The 6877-nt window shown below is 43.5% G+C and overlaps 1 pseudogene; it reads left to right on the forward strand.

The window, feature by feature from the left end:
• The first annotated feature begins 3473 nt into the window (after positions 1–3473).
• Positions 3474–3895, forward strand: LOC125355950 (annotated as a pseudogene).
• Positions 3896–6877: the final 2982 nt, after the last annotated feature.

Here is a 6877-nt window from a genome sequence, read left to right on the forward strand (position 1 = left end):
GGGCTACATGCAGATGCCCCCACCTCATTAAGTCTCCACCCAGTTACCTGGGTAACCTGCAGACCTGGAGGCAGTTACCTCCCCTTTCCCTGAGGTCACCTCCTAATCCACCTGGCCACACCCCTTGCCCCTGCCCTAAATAAAGCAGGGCTGAGTGGGGGTCTCTCTCTCTCTCTCCCTCCCTTCTCTCCGGCCATGGATCATCTTGGCCACAGGCCAGCAGTTCGGTAATAAACTTTCTTTCCTGCCTGAATACCGCGTGGCATTCTCCTTTACCGGCTACCTGTGGAAGTCACTTATATTCAGGCTCTCTCTCTCTCTCTCTCTCTCTCTCTCTCTCTCTCTCTCTCTCTCTCTCTCTCTCTCTCTCTCTCCCTTCTCTCCGGCCATGGATCATCTTGGCCACAGGCCAGCAGTTCGGTAATAAACGTTCTCTCCTGCCTGAATACCGCGTGGTGTTCTCCTTTACTGGCTACCTACTTTAAAAACCTAACAATATGGTACTTATACACAATGGAATACTACATAGCGATTAGGAATGGTGAAATACTGTTATTCGCAGGGAAATGGTCAGAACTTGAACAAATAATGTTGAGTGAGACAAGCCTAGAACACAGAAAACAAAGGGGCATGATCTCCCTGATATATGACTGTTAACAAAGGGAGACAGAGAGACAGTAGAGACCAAGTCTGTGAATACTGTATATGTTCTTGATACATTGTATATTGCATATATGTCAACCTGACCTAGACAAGGGATAGAAAAACAGGTCGTAAGATATCACAAGAAATGCACACACTGCCCTACTATGTAACTGCACCCTCTTTGCACAACACCTTGTAAAAAAATTTATGTCCAATTAATAAAAAAAAAAGAAAAAAAATTTATTTCCCTACATCCTTTTCTTCCCTTCCTTGCTGTCTCTCTTTCTTCCTCCTTTTCTTTTTTCCATCCTTTCTTACATCCTCTAGCATGTTTTTGACTGGACTTATCTCAAGCAGCAGAATTGCCCTGGACTTTTACTACTCCACTTGGAGTGTAAAAACCACCTCCACTGTCTAACCCTCCGCTGATGCGTGGTTGCCCCCAAACCATTTCTTCTTGAAGGACAGGAAAACTATCCCTACTGCTTTGACCAGAAACCTCATTCGCAGGGCTGCTGTGCCCTTCCTGGGTGGATGGTTTCTTCAGGTTTTTTGTTCATTTTCATCCCAAAGTTAGAACCCCTGACCTAGCGTTGCATCTCTCTTGAAGCATTGAACTTCCATAGGGTAAAATGAGGCAAGCAGAGAGGCCTGTAACAGCGATTATCCAGAAGTTGGTGCCCTACTGTCCGGGCTGGAGCTGTGTACATTTCATCCGGTCTTAAGTTCTCTTGAGGACCTGGTGCCCAGGCAGTCTGAATTCTGAGTGAAACATCTGACTATTCTCAATCTCACCACCATCCTCTTGCTAGGCATGATGGTTCACACCTACAGTCCCAGCACTCTGGAGGAGGAAGTAGGGGAGAGGGGATCTCCAATGGTAGACCAGCTTTGGGTACATAGAGAGAGATTGTCTCCAAACAAACAAATGAAGAAATAACTAACAGAAACCTTCACCAGGCTGAGTTCTCCCACTGTTGAAGTTGAAATCCAGGTCTGATCTTCTGATCGCTCCTGAGCCCTGAACACCCCATGCCCTGTGGTGGGAAGTGCTCATGAACTATTCCCAGTGACTTCAGTTTCCTTCCTATCCAGCCCATGGTACGGCCCCACCCCATAGCCAGCTCCTGATAACCTTGTATTTGCAAATGCCATACTTCTCTTGGGAAATCATTACTCATACTTCCAGATCTGGAACAAATGTCACTGCCTTGCTTACCTTCTCCTCCCCCGCCTCTGCCTCCCTAGCCAATCTAGGCTGCTTCTGCACTCACTCCCCATGCTGGGGTTACAGACATGGATGAACCCATAGGAGAGGCAAGGCGCCCTATGAACTCTGTCCTCCAGTTCCAGTTTAAGCCCTAGGCCAACAAAATAGTATGTACTGTTAACATGAAGACACACAAGGCAAGTATAGCTGAAGGACTTTGACCAGGAATAGATGTCTGGAGTTCTTACCAGTTAACAACCCCCATTAAAAAAAAAAAAATCAAACTTCAGTTCACTAGTTTGTGGGGAACTAGTGAATATACTGAACAAATCTGTGATTGCTTAAACCCCAGGTAAAGTCCCTGAACCTGAAATTTCATACATGGCTGTTAATATAGCACCCTTCCCACCCCACAGGGAGTCCTTTGCTACACCCTTCTCAGGAGTGCCCACAGAAAACGTTCCCAAGGGCATCCTTGCCATTGATAGGAAGTGAGTAAGGGCAATCTAGCTGGCTGCCCTCCCAGCCTGTAGCTCACTGAGTGTCCCAGGACTGCACCATTATCTTTTCTCAGTAGGAGATCTCACTGAAGTCTTCCTTTAACTTTTGGGCCTCCAGATAGGCTGGGGACTGTGGCTACATTTATCTTTTAGCTGTGGCTTGTCATATCCCTGCATGGCTGTTTTGGAAACTGATAAAGGAAGAAAACACATCACTCAGAGACTCTGGGCTCACAACTACATCTGGCCAGCTCCATGTGATTTTGGTTGTTAGATTCTTTTGTTTATCTAGTCATACTATTCTAGGTGGGGCATCTGTCAAACTGTGTCTATGGAGGAAAAGGGTGACTGTGTTGTCTCGCTTCCCTCCGGAGTGAATCTTGGAGGCTCTAGGAGTCAGAACTCCCCCACCCCTTATCTTCATCTCTACAGAAGTACTATAAAACCCAGCCCAGCTGAGCTATCAGAAGACCCCTTTTCTCCACCCTTAGTGATACTGAACCTGCCTATTTACACTTCCCATGTCACTAGGATGACAGACAGAGACAATCGAGTTCAGCTATTGGCAGAGATGGATCTCTTGTTTATCCCTCTGGTTAACCTCCCATGTAGCTAGGATGGCAAACATGAGCTGTGGTCATACCCACCTATTGATTGAAATGGAGTCTTGCAAATTCATTCCCTGGGCTGGCCTAGAACTGTGGTCCTCCTGTCCTCCCAAGCTTCATCTCCCAAGTAGCTAGGATTATAGGTTTGAATCACTGGTATCCAACTGGATTGTCTTTTAATGAATAGTTATAGGAATTGTTTGTAGATTCTAGATACAAACTTTTTATCAAATGTAAGATTTGCATTGTTTTCTCCCTTTCTGTGAGTTATCGTCTCTATTTTTTATCATCTTCTTTGAAGTACAAACATTTTTAATTTTGAGAGTCTAAACTGTAGATTTTCATATTTTTCCTCCTTTCCTGTGAGTTACTTTATCTTTTCTTTCATCATATTCTTTGAAGTACAAACATTTTTAATTCTGAAGGAATCTAATTTGTATATATTTCTTTTCTTTTCTCACTTGTGCTTTAGATGCAATTTTAAGGTCCTAAAGATTTATACCGGCCATCCGCCTCCTCCGTGACTCCGGTCCTCCGCCCCTTCTTCCCACGGGCTCCCCACACCATGGCCGACCCTCGCGTGAGGCAGATCAAGAGCAAGACCGGCGTGGTGAAGCGATTGGTCAAAGAAAAAGTAATGTATGAGAAAGAAGCAAAACAGCAAGAAGGAAAGACTGAAAAAATGAAAGCCGAAGATGGTGAAAATTATGCCATTAAGAAGCAGGCAGAAATCCTTCAAGATTTCATCCTGGATGATGATACCAGATTGCCAACGCAGGTTAGAAGCTGCATATACCGATCTTCAGCAGATATTAGAAAGTGAGAAAGACTTGGAAGAAGCTGAAGAATATAAAGAAGCACGTTCCGTACTGGACTTGGTGAAGCTAAAAGCCGGAAACTTGTGTGTACGGTGCTTTTGCATTACATCTTGAGGTCCATTCTGCAGTTCATTGTTTTGAACCACTGGCTGTGTGTTTTAACTGTATGAGATTGTGATTTTATGACTGTTTTATCTTTTTTTTCATATTTTAATGTGTTAGTAAGTGTTCATTTAATAAAATTGATTATTTCATATTTTGCAAAATTTTAATTAACCTTTTATCAGACATTAAATCAGACATTTTTGGCAAATTAAAAAAAAAGATTTATACCGACATTTTCTTCTAAGGGATTTATACTTTTAGCTCTGGTATCAAGGTCTTTGATAGATTTTGTTAATTGTTGTATGTAGTATAAGATAAAGTCCATCATCATTGTTTTGTATATAGATACCATTCATCATTTGGTGAACACACCATTCTATTTTTTTTTTTTTTTTTTTTGCCAGTCCTGGGGCTTGAACTCAGGGTCTGAGCTCTGTCCCTGGCTTCTTTTTGCTCAAGGATAGCACTCTATCACTTAAGCCACAACACCACTTCAGGCCTTTTCTGTGTATATGTGATGCTGAGGAATTGAACTCAGGGATTCAGGTATACGAGGCAAGCACTCTACCACTAGGCCATATTCCCAGCCCTGAAAATACCGTGAAAACACCATTCCCAACTGAATTGTTTTGGGGTCCTTTTGGAAAATCAGTTGAATGTAAATGTGAAAATATATATCTGAACTCTCAATTCTGTTCCTTTGAGTTATATATACCTGATTCTAGCAGCCCAGAGTCTTAATCATGATAGCTTTGTACAAAGTTCTGAAATTAGGAAATGTAGGACTTGGGGGGCAGGCCAATGGCAGAGGTTTTGCCTAACATGTGCAAATTCCCAGAATGCTCACCACCCCTTGGCAGGGGGTGGGGGGAAGGATAAAAGGAAAGACACAGGGAGGCACAAGTCTCCCAACTTGTTCTTCCCCCCATCCCCCAAGATTGTTTTGACTCCATTGGTTCAGAGATGAGCAAAATACCCTATTGCATAAGAGATTCCTTTCTTTATAATGAATGATCATATTGTCACAGCTAATACACAGGATTTGGCAATGATCAGTGGTTCTCCCCCTTCTGGGGGATATTTGGTAATGTTTGGAAGTATTTTTGGTTGCTTGAGAAGGGGGTTGCTAGTTGATGAAGCCAGGAAGGCCGGTAAGGTTGAGGAGGTCCTAAAGTTCATAGGATAGGCCCCTGAACAAAGCTTATCTGCTCTAAAATGTCAATAGTGTCAAATCAAGAAATTAAGATTTCCTTCAATTCCTAGACCTTCAATCTGCTGTCTACCTTCCCAACCTGCGATTTCTTCCCTTTCAGGAAGTGAGGGTTTAAAAAACAAAAGGACTTGAAATTCTGTTAAATATCAAGCTCATGTGTTTGACCACAGGAAAAGAAAAGAAGATAAAAATTTTCACCTAGGGCCATTTAACTTGAGGAATCTCAGAGGATATTGTGCAGCACTGTGGGTAGCAAGCTGAAATGAGATAAGGAGCCATAAAGTCCAGATGGAAAAGGAGTTTATTCTGATTAGTAAGGAGGATGCAGAAGGGAAAGACTACGTTATCAACTAATGATAATTGATATATGACATGTTTGTTGTTCTTGCTCTAATGTCTTGCCTTCACTCGACAAAGGCATGATTAATCTGGAAAAGCTATTGGCTGTTTCCCTTATGTGGTCTTTACTGGCTTAGAAGATAAATCATTCTATCATTAATAGTACACATAGAAAAGGATATAAATCTTGCTGAGTGTTGGCCTATATTGTTAAATTTATCCATCCACTTTCCCCTTGTCTCATAGCCATTTGTGACTCCTGGCTTTCACTCTGGAGCTCTAGATCCTTTCTTTAGATGCCTTCTTTAAGCTTTCCAAATTCTGGCATGTAGGCAGGAGTGCATCTTACTTCTTAGCTATCTCCCTTTGCTCCTCACACCGACATGGAGCCCCTAATGCTATGCCCGGGGCTTGGGTAAATGACATAGTATCTTCAGCCACGCCTCAGGCACTTTGTATGGTCTTTTATCATCTGGAGAGGTTCCAGAATTGCAGCGTCATCAAAAATCAGTATCAGGATTGCAGCAAATCATCTGAATGAGAGAACTGACTCCTTAGCTGGGTAAGAGCACTCTGATGAACCCAAACCCAATGCTCAACATTGAGACAGTCCTCAGATGACTAACTCTTCTAGGGAAGGCTTCCAAATAGTATGCCAAAGGGCATGGTTAAATTTTAATTTCAGTTATACTAGGAATAGATCTCTATCTACAGATCTGGAAGCCCCCTGCCTGGGGAGCCAGGACTGCACTGGCATTAACTCTCACCTTCTGCCACGACAGGTTGTGTGCTGTGGCACAACCTCAGGGCAGTGCTGGAAGACTGAGTTCTACCTTGCCCAGGCCACTGCCTGAGGACAGTTCACCTCTTTCAAGATTCTCATGACAAGATTTCCCCAGTCCTAGGTGGGTTTGTGGTGCTGCTAGGTAAAGGAAAAGAATAGCCAGCAGCTATGTGTCTGGATGTCACCTCTGCAAGTTTTGGCCTGGGACACAGATCACTGCAGAAGCGTGACCACCCATTCCTGTACCCCTTCCCTGTGGTCTCGACTGAACTTAGGATAGAGCAGACGTGAGAAGACGTCCCTCCTTCCTGAATGGCCCACTGGCTACGACTCAACCTTTCCCCCAAGGATAGTTTCCAGTCCTGTCCACTTTGCTACCAGAGACTCTTATTCTGCTATGGGACCCATTGTCTGCTTCATCAGCCCTGACTTTGCTTCACTTTTCAAACACAAAACTGACTCTGTTACCCCAGCTGCAACATCAGTTCTGATGTTTGCAAATCCCATATTCCATGTTCCTTGCAGTAGTGGGCCTTGAACTCCGGGCTTAGGTATTCTCTTAGATTGTTTTGCTCAGTACTGGAACTCTATCACTTGAGCTTCACTTCCACATTTTTTTTTTTTTTTTTTTGCCAGTCCTGGGCCTTGGTCTCAG

Source organism: Perognathus longimembris, chromosome 8 (assembly GCF_023159225.1).
Source record: "Perognathus longimembris pacificus isolate PPM17 chromosome 8, ASM2315922v1, whole genome shotgun sequence".
NCBI lineage: Eukaryota > Metazoa > Chordata > Mammalia > Rodentia > Heteromyidae > Perognathus > Perognathus longimembris.